Source organism: Camelus bactrianus, chromosome 1 (genome assembly GCF_048773025.1).
Source record: "Camelus bactrianus isolate YW-2024 breed Bactrian camel chromosome 1, ASM4877302v1, whole genome shotgun sequence".
Taxonomy (NCBI): Eukaryota; Metazoa; Chordata; class Mammalia; order Artiodactyla; family Camelidae; genus Camelus; species Camelus bactrianus.
This window is the reverse complement of record NC_133539.1, coordinates 95,625,853-95,642,874: the sequence shown is the minus strand read 5'-3', so window position 1 is coordinate 95,642,874 and position 17,022 is coordinate 95,625,853. Positions and strand designations below refer to the sequence as shown.

Here is a 17,022-nt window from a genome sequence, read left to right as displayed (position 1 = left end):
AGAAGAGAGATAAGGGTTCAGACATAGTTGGAGTCAGGGACTCTGATGATGTCATCAGAATTCAATCTTATTTGCTTGCCAATCTCAGCAAAAGCAGAGTTTAAAATGTCTAGAAATAAGTCTTATTGACTGGCTTGAATTCTTTGCCCATCTTTGAACCAATCATCATAGCAACAAAAAAGAACTGAACTTACCTGCCAGACACTGGTCACATGTCAGTGTGAGGACAATCAATACCATTCACTTTACATGGGCTGATACTAAGGGTTAGCCTGTTCCTCAGAGAAAAATCAGGAAACTTGTTACAAGAAGAAAAAGAATCAGTAATGTGGATAAGAAAAGAGCAGCCAGAGAGGATCTGCAGCGGTAGGGAGAAAAATGCTTCCACTTTCTAAACTGTGCCCTGACAGGATGAGGGGGATAAAGTAAATACCAATGCATAGTCCAGATTTTCTCTTTATCTCATGCTGGTGCATCCATTGGCTAAATTTAACCAGAAGGAAGAGGGCACGAGAGCCTAGTGATGTGGTGAGTAGACATCAGCTTCTAGGCAAAAAAAAAGCAGAGCAGGAAAGGGTGAGATACACAGAAATACCCTGCAGAGTTCAATTATTCTTTTTGTGTTCCTGGCCCCTAATGTAATTTCTGGTTCTTTTCATTTATTTTTCTTAATGAACACAATAAATGTAATATAAACGTAGAATAGATGTGATTTAATTTGTAAACCTTTTGCAATGTTTTCAAATAAATACATTCATGAACTAGAAGAAAAAATTTTGCCCAGTTTTGTATTTTCAAATTAGATTTGGAAAGTATCAGCATCACACCTATCAGAAAACTTATTCCGCTTCACACTTTACCTGGGTATCTAACTGATCCTCCCAGAACCCCAGTGAAGTTGGTATTCTCATCCCTCTTTTCAAATAAGGAACTAAGGGTTAGGTTAAAGGTACTTGAGAATGATCAGACAATGCTTTTCTCTTCGATTCTCTAGCTGCACAAAAACAAAACAGAAAAATTATATGAATGCTTAAATATTATGGCCATTTCTTTCATAAGTTAAATATACAATGAATGAATCAGAAGAACTTATCTCACCACTGAGATATGCAGATAGCAACTGAAATATCGCTAACTCTGTAGTTTTATAGTGACCATGAAAATGTGTCTTAAGAAAAAAAGGTGGCTAAAAGCATGAATACATTTATTTTGTTTTAATTGAAATCTGTTTTCAGGAACATACGCACAGATGCTTGCTTACTTTTAGTGATCAGTGCATAATAGTAAAAAAAAATGGAGGAAACAGAGATTGACAACCATAATGATAAATGTGGATGAAAATAATGGAAAATATGGAAGCTGTATAATATTTTTCCAATCTACATGATTTTGAAAGTTCTTTGGAAGGGTATTATGAATGCTCTACATGCAAGATATGACAATTACTGTGTTACTGCCTTTCTTTATCAAAATACCCTTTTGTAAGAAAATAGGGCTTAATTTTTATTTTTAAAAAGGTATTTTCTTGTATCAGATATATTATTCCTAATTTATTTTTAATGCAAAATATAGTGTAATACTAACATAAACTCCTGATATGTATTTAAATATATCTTGCAAGTATGTGCTATTTGTCATATAGAAAGAGCTAACATTTTATTGTACTTACGATACCCAGTAGCAATGAGCACCATTAAGCTCTAAACTGTGATCTCAAAAGCCCCTGTCCTACTAAAAGGAACCAAGGTCCTTTAGAGAAATGGCTAAGTTCAGGCCTGTGGTAGGAAACACACAAAATAAGCCCGGGTCACCTCATTGTTCCAAAAAGCAAGTGCATTATCAAAGAATATTGGAGTCATCTCAAAAACTTACAGTAGCCAATGACTGGAGCATTAAAAAAGGAAGAATGTTTCAATACATTGAAACAGAAGATAAATTTAACTCTACAAATCAATAGTAAGTTGACAGTTACCCAATAAATAAACGTCTAGAATGAAAGAACAGACAATTTACAAAACAGGAAATATAAAGGGAGATACAAACATTACAAGATGTTCAATCTCCAAACTAATCAGGGAATATAAATTAAAAATATTAAGACAACAATTTCTTAGCAAATCTTTGAAAGTTTGATCATATTAAATATTGGCAAAGGAGGTTAAAAAAATAGGAAATGTTGGAAACTCAAACGGGTAGCTTTTTTTGACTGGGCAATTTTGCAGTGACAATATTTTAAATGTATGTACTCCAACAATTTTACGTCCCCATGTCTACCTTAAAGAGAGACTTGCACATACTTTTTAAAGAAACAGCTGTAATGCTGCTTGCTGTCTAAATTATTTTTAATTGTGAAGAAGTTATACAAATTCTGTGAATAGAGGAATTAGGTATATATGAATCAGTTCAAAAGAATGACTTGGAGATATCTTCAAGCCATATTTTTAAGTTTAAAAAAAAGTCACAGTGAGGGGGTTGGGGTATATATCTCAGTGGTAGAGTGTATGCTTAACAAGCACAGAGTCCTGGGTTTAATCCCCAGTACCTCTGTTTAAAAAATTAACTTAAATTTTTAAAAAATCACAGTATCATGTTATTCATAAATTATTAATCCCATATGTTATACACACACACACACACACACACACACACACACACACACATATACATGTTATATACATATAGGAAATAGATCTGCAAAGATACACCTCAAACTGATGCCTCTGGGGAAGAGAATCCTTTTAAAGGGAAATAGAATGGAGTTTTGCTTTATCTGTATTTGTATACTGTAATCACAATAAAGTAAGTATTCTTCATTTTGTAATTTTTTCAATGTTAAGAAAAAAATCTTTTAATAACCCTCTAAAGTTGTCATTTAAGTCCCCACTTTATGGAGGTCTCAGAAATAATGGCTGACATGCCCAAAGTTAAGTAATAGCAGAGGTGAAAATTAATTCAGACTGATCTTGGGGCCAGCAGTCAAACTCTTCTCTCTAGATCACAAGTAAAAATGATCTTCTATTTTGCACTAGTTAAAACTTCTTTAAGGAGAAACCTATTTTGGAGACAGATTTGGGAGCAATAAATATTTGCTTATTGAAACCATGGACTTATATTGAGGAAATTGTGGGTAAGGAGAAGGGCAGGCCCAAAAGAGAGAAGTGGCAACATTTAGTGGATGAACATAGTTAAGGAACCCTATAAGAAACTCCAAGAAAAACCTGGTACATAATCAGAAGGAGAGGATGAAGTCAAGAACTCAAGCACAAAGACCACTTCTAGGAGGAGGGAGTGGTCAACAGTAGCAAATGTTGCACAGAGGTCAAGTATGAGGGCCTTGAAGCGTCATTTGGATTTGGTAACAAGGTTATGCGGTGACTTTGTCTTGGTGTCCAGGACAGACAGAAACCAGAATGCAGAGGGAGAAGCAGGTGGAAGATGGGAGGCTTTAACAGTACAGCAGGTCCTCAAAAATTTAAACATAGAAGAACCACATAATTTCACTTCTGAATATATACTCAAAAGAATGGAAAGCAGAAACTCAAACAGATATTTATACACTTATATTCATAGCAGCATTATTTACAACAGCCAAAAGGTGGAAGCAACCCAAGTATAAGTATCCATGAGGGATGAATGGATAAACAAAATGCAAAATATAAAATTATATATCTATATATAATTATATATATATATACACACACATACATTTTATATATATATAAAAATGGGGTGTGTGTATATGTATGTATAAATAATGGAATATTATTCAACCTTCCAAAGGAAGAAGATTCTGACACATGCTACAACGTGGATGAACCTAAGTGAAATAAGCAGCCATGAGGATGAATATTCTATAGTTCCACTTATATGAGGTAACTGGATTAGTCAATTCTTAGAGACAAAGCAGAATGGTGGTTGCCAGGGCTTGGGTTGTGGAAGGAGGATTGGGCAGTTATTGTTTAATGAATACAGAGTTTCAATTTGGGAGGATGAAAAGATCTGGAGACAGGGTGGTGATGATTGTACAACAGTGTGCAAATACTTAATGTCTCTGGAATATGTGCTTAAAAATGGCAAAAATGGTCAGTTTTATTTATGCATTTTATACCACACACACAAGCAAATGCTATGATGAGTTGAAGGAAGTCAGTGATGACAACTTTCTCAAATAAGAAAGTAATAGGGCAGTTCAGTCAGAGGAGATGTTTTTACAACGGAGGAAACTTGAGCACATTCACTAGCCTGGAAAGGATCATTAGAGAAACAGAAATAGACACCCATCACCCAGGTAAAAGGGCACAAACACTGAGCTAGCATATTAAAGTCACCCACAGATGCTGAGCACTGTGCTTCCAGGACAGAGTCTGGGCCTTTGGGGTGATGTGAGAGGGGAGCAGAGGGGCCTAGTGTTTTATAACAATATTCAAACACAATAGTATTTAAAATTTATCAAAACACACAGAGTCTAAGCAATGGCAATCACATCAATAGCTTTTTCTTCAAAAATTTTCCTAAAAGTATCTCACTAAAGAATTCAAGTCAAATTTTATGTCAGTGACACTCTGGTGGGTTTGTTTTTTTTTTTTTTAGTCTGGTTTGGTTTTGGGTTTTGGGTTTTGTTTTTTTTTTTATGGGGAGGCAGCTTTCTTATTATTCATTTGTTTTTACTTACTGTAAATTTACATTAAGTATGACTTGAGATGAAATGGAAAATGTTTCCATTTTTAATCATCCCCTAATTATTTTTTATTGCCCCTTTGAAAATATGGCTAAGTGAAAAAGCAGAGTGTGATACCCTGAGAGCATGGTGGTTTCTGAAGTCCAGAAAGTGGTTCTTGCAATGCGTGGAGGTTTGCATAATTACTTAATTATTCTTGCAATCCACTCCCTTCCTCTTCCCTAACGAGCAAGGGGCAGGGGAGGGACTGCCACATACAAATTGCAGCTACTCATTTGCTCCCATTACCCAGTAACTGGGAGAAGCATATACCTGAGCATTTCCTTTTATTTGAAGTCGACAAAAATGTTTGCATTGATCAACTGTTTTTATGTCCTTTTTTGAACACTGTCTCTACTGTCCTGTAGATATTTTCAATTTGTGTTCCAACTTGTTAGAAACTTAACCAGTTAAATGTTCAGTATTGCAGGATCTGCACCTGTTTCTCATTCTTGTGGCTGAAGTTGAGAGAGACCATAGCTCAGGAATAAGCAACAGTTTCAGTTTTGCAATGCTTTATCTATATGTAACAGGCAACTATTCATGAGAAAGGAAGTTTAAGACTTGTAGGCAAAAAACCACTACTCAGATTCCAGGAAAATGTTCGTCTACTGAAGTTTTTTCTTTTCTTTTTTAACTCTTTACCAGATTCTATAGTCAGATTAGCATTTAGGTCATACTCCAAAATACTTTAAATTAATTAGCCTTATAAAAGCAAGTTTATTCCTCCTTTATCAGCTTGACAGTTTTCTTCTGCATAGAGCAGTATTTTCTGTTTTTCTATAATTATCATTTAGCCACACAGGAGGTGGTTACTTATGTAAATAAGCATTACTTAATTAAATACAGATTTTGATAACTCAACTTTTCTAAAATTTGCTTACACATGTAAATATGTGTATACGTTAATTATATATCTATATACATAATTTATAGCCTGTTAACCATGATTTCAAGCATGAGCTTTGTGAATCATTTTCCCTTCTCCATTGAATTTATAAAGCATAATGACTCTATGTTTCACAACTTCCTCTTTTGGTAGACTATCCTTTCAGAGAGAAAAAAAAAACTGTGTCTAGAGAAGAGAGCCCAGCAGAGAACAGAGCTCTTCACAGTGCTGGTAGTCAAACTCAACTATTTAAGCAGCTCAACAAGCAACTGTAAATAAGACATAGAGGTAAGAAGAAAGTGTTACTTGCTATTTTTTTAAAATTTTATTTGGATAGCTATTTAGAGAACAAGAATTTAAATGCTGGCTGGATTACAAAGTAGGTTAGATAAAAGTGATACCTTTCTCAAGTAAGCAGTCAATATTTTAAATGAAGAAGTTTTACAAATTTGCAGTTTCAACTTCACACACAATCTTTAAAAAGCTGTAAAAAATTGAAGTTCTTATCAATCACTAAATTATTTTAACTACAAGGTAAAACATTCTTTTTTCATAATTTTGTACACAATTTAGTAATTTAAAAATTTTATATTAATAATAAAATTTGAGAAATTTTTCTTCCCCTAGCTCTAGTAAATTCCTAATATTTTGTAATATCAATTTGTTAGTTTTGCATGCTATTAATTTGACATTTTTCAGGAAAAAATATTCTTGCATTTGTTTACCCACTGTGAAAATATATTGTATTATATAGAATGTGACATTTCAATGTTATTTTTAATATTATCACATTATGATGATATTTAAATACTTTAGAAAAGCAATTTATAGTGTAGACAGAATGGTTTTTAAAATCTAAATAAGTAAACTTGACTTTAGAAATTCATGATTGCCTTAGTAATATCAGTTTATGGTTTAATGCTTAAAAATGGAGCAATAACTAAAACAAAGTAAGACCATTTGGGTTCATAACTGGAAATCAAACTAAGCTGAAACTGATCTCATTAGGAAATTCTAAAGTAACCTAAATCCAGCAGAAATTTTTTTTCTTGTTTGTCCCAATCTAGAGTAATGTTTATACATATTAACTACTTAATACAATTGTATTCATTATATAGCAATTTTTAAATCTTCCTTTTAAAAGCAGTTGGATTTTATATACTTTGGTAAAAATACTGCAGTTTATTTTAATGTGTATTTTAAAAGAAACTGTAGTTACATATATTTATACATTGAAATAATATATATATTCAAATAACATATTTGAATGCTTGCTTAATTTGGTTTCCTTTTAATATTAGAGTAACCGCATGGCTTCCAGAAAAGAAAGTCTGCATTGTTCCATCAATTAATAGATTTAATTTTTATCAGTCTTGGTAAACAGTGCTGTCATACTGGTTCAATTACATTACCTGGGGGAAAAAAGCTTTTTAAAAAATATACATTCTCATGCAATGAAATGAGAGTTACTGTCTTTTGATTACAGAAAAGAAAAACAGACTGTTAGTGTTATAAATTCAGGAAAAAAACTGTTGACTCGAGTTTAACATCCTAACTAGATCAACATGTTAAAATTAAGTTGATAATTATGAGAAATCCATTAAAATTGTGCATCTTCATCTCTAGGTATCACACGCTCATTAAATACAACTACTCCCATCAGAACTTCATTGTTATTTGCAACAATACCACTTTTAATGTCCTTCTCTTTTAAAAAAATGATGGAAGTATTTTTAAATGTCCAGAATTTTAAGTATGAGATATTTTAACATCATGAACAATTAAGTGCTGAGGGTATGCTATACACATTGTGTGGTATTACACTGAATAACTGATAACAACCAAGAGAAAACATAGCCTAAGGGAATTACAATGTAAATTAATCACCGCTATAATTCAGAACAGCAAGTGAAGGCTGAAGAAGCAGATAAAATGCTATCTTGCTGGCAAGACAGATGTGTTGATGTTGTTGGTGAGAATTATCAAAGTCTCTAAATGAACAGCCTAGTCCTAAATTATGGAAAATAAGCTTAGAATTTGTTCTGCCTTTGAGAAAATTATATCTACAGAAAAAAATTAGTGCCTATCTGGTTGTGTTTGCATAAATCATACAGATTGTTGAAGGGGATGTTCTTGGCATTATTAGGAGAACAGCTGGGTGCACTGCATAGGCTTTTTATTTCACATACTGTCATTAAAACGAAGGATTTAGACCCTGCCCCCAATCCAAAAATTTTAAGTAAAATTAGATACAATATTGTAAATAATTTGTTGCTGGAAAACATAAATTTTGACTTTTGAACTATAGACATTATGTTTTTTAAGATTACATTCATGTGACACACTAAGACATAAATTTTCATTGAATCTAATAAACGTTGAAATTGGATGACTGCTGTTCGGCATTGTGAAATTTTATACCTGTCTTAATGAGGCATGGTTGACTGTGTGGCGTGTGGGTGATCTTGCTGGGGATCTACCTGTCAATCAAGATCCAGGCTTGCTCCAGCTAATCTCACAGTTCAGTGGATGTCTCCCTCCTCTTTCACAGAACTTTCCAAAGCTGCCCACTTGTAGAACAGAACGACCTGCTAGTAGAATGTTCTATCCCACCCTGGCAAATATATCATCTTTCAAATAGTAATTTCACTTTGAAACAATGATGTTGTTTGTTTTTGACAAAACTGGATTTCCAAAAGGATTTTTTTAAACATTGAAACATTTGTTTTGTTTTCCCTTCTTTTGGCCATTTCCCCATTTGCAAAAACAAAAAACAAAAAACAAAACAAAACAAAAAACAAGAGAACGTTGCTGCCTGAAAGACTATGGTTTAGGTATAGATTAAGAAGGATAGCGTGTTCTAAATACAGAAACAAAAGTTCTCTAGATCTAGGTAATATGGGTCTTTCAGCCTTTTAAAAGCAAATTTATATCCACCCACATCTGTTGATCTTCTATTTATTTTTAATGGATATGACTTCTAAAGAAGTGCCACCAGTAGGATATTCACGTTTATTTTATTAACAAAAGTATGTGCTAATAAGTGGGGAAATTATTGTGTTCCCAAAAACATGCATTGCGGCAGTACATGTTGTCTGTGGGATAGACTATGTATCTCATTTCCATAGAAGAAGTAATTTCTGCAAATATAAAGAATAAGGGCAAGGCCTTTTATATTTCTGGATATCCCCATTTAAAACAATACTCTAAATGCAGTCTAATTTACACATCTGCATCGTAAAAAATAAAAACACTGCTAATTCTTAAAATATTTTAAATGCAAATTATTTGTTGTTTGAGCATTATTGTTATATTTCCAACACTACCTGACATCATTGATATTTTTAATTATTTGACATGAACTAAAATCAGAAAGTTAGATTTGATGTTTTCCAAATTGCTTTCAGCTTTATTTTTTCAGCATTCTATGCATGTACAAGGAGTAAGTTTAATTTTCCAGTATTATTGAGGAAAATATTAAATTTGTATTTTTAAATCCAAATTTAAAGAAAAATGGTACTAAACCCATTAATTAATATTAGAACCATAGAAAGTAGGTCAGAAATGAAGTTAGCCTACTGGTGTTGCTCCACGGACAAGTATAAAATGTCACACCTCATTGTTATTCTGTTTTACAGATAGTTCATCATAAGTTTTTAGTTTTTTATATATGTAGTGATTATCTCTTCAAAATTCTTCTTACTTTGGAAATGATGTAAATAGTAATATGATCTTTAAAAACATCACCAGTTTGCTTTGATTCTGAAAAAAAAAATAGAATTTTTCTTCAAGAAGTTTAATTTATTTTCACCTTTCATAAGAAAAAAATTTAAGGAGATACATTTAGTGTTTTCCTGTGTTGGTGAACAGAGCTGAATTAGGGGAAAGGCAAAAACATTCTCTATGCAATTAGGTGGCTGAGTAAAATAAAATCAGATATCTGATGGCAACAAATTTTTTAATGTTCACTAAAAATGCTTGTTGTATTTCATTTACTTGAACTTTTCTATTTGGAAGTAATTTTAAGCTCAAAAAAGTTGTAAAAATAAAAATAGTATATTGAATTCCCATATACCCTTATCCAGTTTTGCTTAATCTTAATATTTTACCCCATTTGCTTTATAATTTGCTCTCATTCTTTCTATCTCCATTTTTTTTTCAACTACTTGAGGGCAAGTTACAAACAACATGGCCCTTTACTTCAGTGTGTAATTACTGAAAATAGAAAAAGTATCTTGTTTTAGAATTACATCTACTTCGTAAATTTACATGGATACAATTCTTTTATCTCATACTTTTCCAAATTCCAATTTTGCTATTTATCTAATAATACCCTTTATAATATTTCCCCTTCCAGTAAAGGATCCAGTCTAGACTCAAGTATCACATTTAGTTGTAATGTCTCTTTAGCCTCCCTTAATCTGGAACATCTCCACAGCATTTCTTTGCCTTTTATGGAACTGAAAATTTTAAAGAAGACAACTTATTCACCTATCCTTGTTTCTTTTTTTCTTTTTAACAGAGAGTTCCTCATTTTGTATTTGACATTTTTTCATGGTTAGATTGTGGTTATACATTTTCTGCTAGAATACTATTCTAGAATTCTGTCCACCAACACAGGAAAACAATAAATACATCTGCCTGAATTTTTTTTCCTTATGAAAAGTGAAAATAAATGGAACTATGGCATATATAGTTGTTGTTGTTTCCTCTCCTGCTGTCACATCTAGAGGCACGTGATATACTGGAGATGATAATTTAGGTCGCCTAGTCAAGGTGTTGCCTAATTTCTCCATTTTATATTAATGGCTTCTCATGGACAATAACTCCTGGGGTTTAGCATTAACTGATGTTCTTATCGGATGCAGTCCATGCTGTACTGGTTACAAATGACGATTTTCCAACTCCAGCATTCCTTCCTTGCACATTCTTATCAGTCTTGTGCTTTCTAGTATAAGCAAAAAACAAAAAACAAACAAAAAAAACCCTCTCTCCTCTCCCATTTATTTAATTATTATGTATCTACCTGTTACTGATATGAGCTCATGAATTTCTGTCTTTCCAATGGTTTATAAATCATTACTGCCTTAATTACTTTGGTGTTCAAATTGTCCACCTTTGAACAATGGAGCTTTTTCTTTCTGACTTCTGATGTCTTTGTAGCATGCCCCATCACATTAGTGAGTACTTTCTTACTTTCTGGAAGAAAAAGATGTTCTAGGGTGATCTGGTTCCCCTCCTGTCTTACCCCTGGAATCATTCATTTCTCATTTCTTTTAGTGGAGAATGGTGTTAGAGGTTAAGACCTAGGTGTTAGCATACTCACTGCCACTGGACTGTTTTTCCTCCTTGACTCTTTCAGCAGAACTGTATCAATGTGTATACATGCAGAGAGACGTAAAGACACACATATGCATTCAAAAATGCGTATGCAGGCATACAGAAAAACACACATACACACATATGTATGTTTTGGACATCATGTGCCTGCTCAATTCCATAATACATCTAAAACAATTTCTGAATTGCTTTACCCAAACCACTACTATTATAAACAAGCCTGCTGAAAAAGAGGGCAGAGTGCACCTCTGCCCCCCACACCCATACCCCACCAAATACTGTGTTTGTAAATTACTGGATGAGGAAGTCTTCCTCCTTCCTTCCTTCCTTCCTTCCTTCCGTCCTTCCTTCCTCTCTCTTCTCTCCCTTCATCCCTCACTCTCTCTTCTTTCTTCTTTCCATTCAGGAACATCATAATATTCATTTAAAATACAATTATGTTCATTTACTTCAGTTTGTTTTCAGTTTTAAGATTTTTTTCCCTTTGCATTCTTACTGCTTTAATTTTTTTTTTAATGATTTTTTTTTTAAGCCATAGAGATGAAATGCTACTGGGGTCATTTCTGTTAAACAAATCTGATACAACCTAATTCAAATGTTATGATACAATTCAGAAATACCTATTTGTGTTATTGGTTGGAACTTTATCTTTATATTTCAATTCTATGCAATCTACACTTAGTCTAAAGTCAGTTATTCCCTTGGGTATTCCAAAAAGTGACAGTTTCAGATAAGAAAGTGGATATCTGTGCCAAGCTTATAAGTTTATTATTCCAGAGGCTTTTAAAAGTTAATTGTGCGTATATCATTACCCTTACCAAAAAAAATATTAGATAAGGAAAGTAAGATAAGAAGCAACTATGAATTTGTGTAGTCCATAAACACTGGAAAAAATTCTCACCCTTCTGTATAAGTGATTCAAAAATGTTCCTGCCCCAGCCCTCCCCCATATTCTACTTCAGCACTCATGACTATGAATACATCCTAATATTTGTGGTAGCAAGAGAAAGTATGTTGATGTCAAAAGATTCATTTTCAATTTCAATTCTGTCACTTACTGACTGGGGATCTTAGATAAGTTACTTGTCTTCCCTCTCCATGTTTCTGGTAATATACCTTTAAATTTTAAAAAAATCCATACCTCCTTAACTTTCTGCCAACTTCTGGATTCATACCTCAAAATGAATATTAAACCTCAGATATGATCAAGAATGTCAAATAAATGTCCAAAATAAAACTCCTCATTGCCTACCCTTCGCTGCTCCATCCCGTCTTCTTTGGTCAGTAAATGGCATCATCTTATAGTTAAGTTATCTAGGTCCCAACCATACATCCCAACACTGACTAGGCTCAGCCCTTCCACCATCTTGAGCACGGTGTGAGACACTGTTACCCTTGTTGAAGGCATCTCTGTTCTTGTTGTGTCCTCCTAAAAATTATCTCTTTTTCTACTCTTGCATCCTTGCCAACATGACTTTTCAAAATACAAATCAAATCACGTGACTCACTGCACAAAATTCTTCAATGGCTTCCGATTTTAATTGGGAGAAAATCAAGCTCCTCACTAGAGCTTCTATGTCTCGGCTTCCACCTACATCTCCTCTTCATCTCCTACTTCTCATCCCTTCATTCACTATGCTCTGGCTCTATTCTTCATTTTGCTTTTAGGGTATCTTAACCTCATTCCTAATTCAGGGACCTTGTACATTGCACAGGGACTTCCCACCTATATTACTGTGGCACAGTCCTTCTCTATTCAGATCTATGCTCAGGTGTTCATCCAAAGGGATGTCTTCCATGACCAACCACATATTTTATTATGTCCCTAACCCAGTCACTCTCTATCCTTTTTACCTTGTTTAAATTTTCTTGACAGCACTTAAATTTTTATCTCTATTTCTTTATTCAATTATTTCTGTTGTCTGTTCCTCCCACTAGAATGTAAGTTCCATGAGGGCAGGGATTTTGTTTGTTTTGTTCATGCTATATCCTCAGTAGCGACAACACTGCATGGAACATAGTAGGTACTCAGATAAATGATGATTAAGCCAAAAGGCCTCAGCATTTCTAAGCCTCATGTACAAATAAAACAGGCATAATAAAAATACCAGCGACCTCCTAGGGTTGTCTGGGGGAGGCCATGTTATGGTGGTGCTCTAAACAGGCATGCGGTCGTCAGGTGGGGATACTTCTGTTACCGCTGAGTGAAAGGAACTGAAACGAAAAAGTGGCCCCCGGAGACAACAAACAGACCAAGAAGTTCTCTTTTTTTTTTTTTTTTTCTGTGTTGGCTCTTTTCCACTGAGCTAAAAGGAGATGAGTTCATAGCAGCTGCCGCTAACCTCTTAGTGTCCGGAGGGGCAAGCACTGTGCATTGCTGCCCCACTGCTTTTGCACTTGTTCTGCCCCTGCCCTCACCACCAAAAAAACATGCTCCTGCTCTTCTTTGCCAGCTAGGATTCATTGCTTTCTTCAAGCCAGATGGAAGAGCAATCTCCTTCCAGAATCCTTTCTTGATGAACCATCTGTCTGTGTGGCCCTCATGGCTATGCATATAGTTCACATATTGTTTTGGAATTATTTCCTGGTTCTACTTTTAGTCTTGAAGGGGATTATAAAGCCAGTCTAGGAAAACTGTTTGTGGAGGGTTTTGGTGCATGAGAAATGTCACGTTTAAGGTTATAAATATGTAACTTGGTTCTTGGGATTATTAGGCCCCAAATAGTAACGGGGATGATGATGATAATGGTCGCTCTATTATTTACATTTTAGCACCGTTTTTTAGTACCATTGTGTATCACTTTTTAATACTATTTTCAGTACCATTTAAAAAACATTATCATAGGGTAGAGGGTATAGCTCAGTGGTAGAGTGCATGAGGTCCTGGGTTCAATTCTCAGTACCTCCATTAAAAAAAATGTTATTGTATGTCAGGTGCTTCGCATAAGTAACTAATTTAATACCCTTACCAACTCTGTTAAGTAAGTACTATTATTCTGAATTTACAGATTTAAGAAAAAAGAGGTTCAGAGATAGGTCGCTCGATAATGGTCACAAACTGACCTTGGTGTGTCTTTCTCCAAGCTGGGTCTTCATCATGTAATTATAATGCCTCTACTACTTCTTTTTTAAGAAGTAAGGTAGACAAAGCTGTGGTTTAGATATTGTTAAAAGTTTATAGATTGTGTGGTACAGCCCCTGCCTCAGAAATCTAACAGTCTAGGAGGACGAATAGTAAAAGAAGTGGATTTTGAGACACAGTATGAAAAACATAAGGGGTCACCTGAGACATCAAAGTAATTGAAAGTTATACTTCTGGGTGCAGTGACGGCACAAGGCTCCCTGAAGGAAGTAGCTTTAAAGTTGAACCAACCATCAAAATTTTATCTTTGGTAGAAAAGAGGTAATAATTTTGTCGGAAAATTTCACAAAATTTTCAAAGAAATTTCAACAATGTTAATATTATGTGCATTTAATATTGAGTCACTTTTTTTTTTCTATTCTACCGTCCTGCCATAGGAGGTATTTGGTGACCCTGACTTTGTGGTTCTTCTCAGGAAGTGGGTTATATGAAAGGAGGATTTTAATTCTTGTGAAAAGACACTTTTTATTTTGAAGGGTGTCTATTCATATATTCATATATCCAGCCTTGTGCATTGAGCACTGTTCTAGATGCTGGGGAAACAGTGATACACAAGACCAAGTTTCTACCCTCAAGAAGCTGAACTTCAGTCTAGTTGGGATTAACAATGAGCAAACCAGTAAACAAATAAATCCTTAAAAGGGAATTTCAGATGCTCATTCAACATGAAGAAAACTCAGCAAACTAAAAGGACGAGAGACAACTGGCTTCCGGAGGTGGCCTCTCTGAAATGGTAATACTTAAGCTAAGACCTGAATGCTGAGAAAGCTGAGTGCCCTGTGGAGGACTCTGGGGAGAGTGGCCCAGGGAGAGTGATGGGCAAGTGCAAAGGCAGGAGTGAGCTTGGCATATCTGAGATGCAGAAAGGAGGGGTCCAGAGGGAAGTGGGAGATGAAGCTAAGACTGTTCACCTAGGTTGTAGGCCAAGGAAAGGAGCTGTGCATTGTGAGCAAACATCTGCAAGGATGTGCACACGTGTGGACGGGGTAGAGGAGTCAATGAATGAGCCATTCATTATCTGTGTTTAACGCAGACCAGGAAAAACTGTTGTTTGAAGGGAAGCAGGAATTACCACATAGGTCAAAAACTTTCTTAGGAGACAATTTATTATATTTAGATAAATTTCGGATAAGCTCAGTTTACCTTCAGAGGTTAAATACATTTTCTTGCCTTTTCATTTCCATTATAGGTGTGAGTTTGAAAAAAGTGAAAAGGGCTCAAGTATTATTTAAATCTGTCAACTTAAGATTTTTCAGCAAAATTGCTGTGGACTAATTGACCCCAATCATAGCCATTGAAAACAGGTTCACCAATGTCTGGTAATGGGGTCATCGGGCAGCTTCATCTCTGCATGGAGACGAGGTAGAAAAGACTGGAGAAAAGGCTGTTCTCTAGTCTCTGGGGACAACAGATGCTCCTTTGTTTATTCTTCCTAAATCCCAGTGCCAATGATGATAGGGACCCTTGCAACATCAACCTGTTCCTTTTATAAGTAGCAGTAACTTACTCTGCATTTTCCATGGTAATTATAAATTTCCTCTGATTTATTTTTATTATCCCAAGAGATCTAAAAGACCCAATTATTACATTTTAAATCCTAGAGTTAGTGGGACACAATTTTTTGAGGGAATTGGGAGGTTCAGTGTGATTTGGGAAGGGAATATAAACTAGTTTACTGAAAAGAACATTTTTTTTAATGGAGTAAACACTTAATATCTGAGAACAAATGACCTCCCTCTATACTTATGAAGTTAACTACAACTAGTATGATTTCTTCTATTTTTGGTTTGCCTTAAGAGCTGACAAAGAAGACCTTGGACTGAGTGTGGCTAGAAGGATGACAATGGGCAGGGTGGAGAGGAACACAACTGTCATTTCCCCAAGGCAGGAAGACAAGATATTGTAGGGGTCAGGAGCTAACTTCTGAGTGCCCCTGACAACACCTAAATAGAAGAACTTTTACTAGTATTGGGAAGTGTGGAGGGGTGCAAACAACTTATGTGCTACTCAAGTGATGCATTCCATCCTTTCCCCCTATGTGGGTGTGATGACTCACCATATATCGGGTTAGTGCAAAGTGTGAGATGGTGTGTGGTTTCCAAGTGCATGTGTGTGAGAGAGTAAGTGTATGAGTATCTGCAGTGTGTGAATATTAGAGACCACTCTTGAAACATGAAGCCACTCTCTGACTTGCTGCTTACTACAGCTGAGCAGCTTAACCACGAAGCAAATCTACTGAAAGTATGTGAGTACTTGGTTTTCTGCAATAAGCGTAGTATACATTTGTTCACATGAAGTGGATTCAGGAAGGGAACAAAAAAAGTGCACGGACTTGGGCTGTGTTAACTTGGGGCTCATGGTTCTCCAGAATGGATGCTAAGGATGCCTTCTCCAGAGCCAAGTGGTCTCTCCTCCTGCCTTATTTGGCTTTGTTTTTCTGGTGGTGACCCATCATGTTGGAAAAGAATCTCTGTCAAAAGTGCATGATGGTGTCATCATTCTCGTGGCCTGAGCCTTTGTTACTAAATAGTACTTAGCAACACATCGTCATTCGTTTCTCCTCTTAGAGCTCTGAGCATGTTTGTTCTGATGAAGTTGAGAGATACACTTTTGTCAGAGAGGTAGGAATAAAATCTGAAAAAAAAGGGAAGCTATGTCTGAAAGGATCTCGACTTGTGTTACTTAGAAGAAGCAAGTAGACAACTAGACTTTTATCCTGTGGCAACAGCTTTGACTGGGTTACAAAAAAAAAAATCATAATAACTTCACATATGGCTCCAAAGGAAGTGGTTTCCATGCAACTGTGCATCATAAACTCTTCTTTAAAGTGGTAGATGCCTTTTGCTTGGCTTTGCTTGGCTTGTCCTTCTTATGTTTTCCCTTGTAAAATGGGTGGGGAAAGTTGGACAAAAGAAAGCTGTGCACTGCCCAGTT

The 17,022-nt window shown here is 35.1% G+C and overlaps 1 protein-coding gene across 3 annotated transcripts in view; it reads left to right on the top strand.

The window, feature by feature from the left end:
- Positions 1 to 5,760: 5,760 nt before the first annotated feature.
- Positions 5,761 to 17,022, top strand: part of MBNL1 (muscleblind like splicing regulator 1) — a 190,384-nt gene continuing 179,122 nt past the window's right edge. The window contains exon 1 of one of the 3 annotated variants that reach the window (XM_045514468.2): positions 5,761 to 5,894. The gene's annotated coding sequence lies outside the window, so the exon portion shown is untranslated. The remainder of the gene's footprint in view (positions 5,895 to 17,022) is intronic. The other 2 variants (XM_045514488.2, XM_074369332.1) reach the window with 2 other exon arrangements.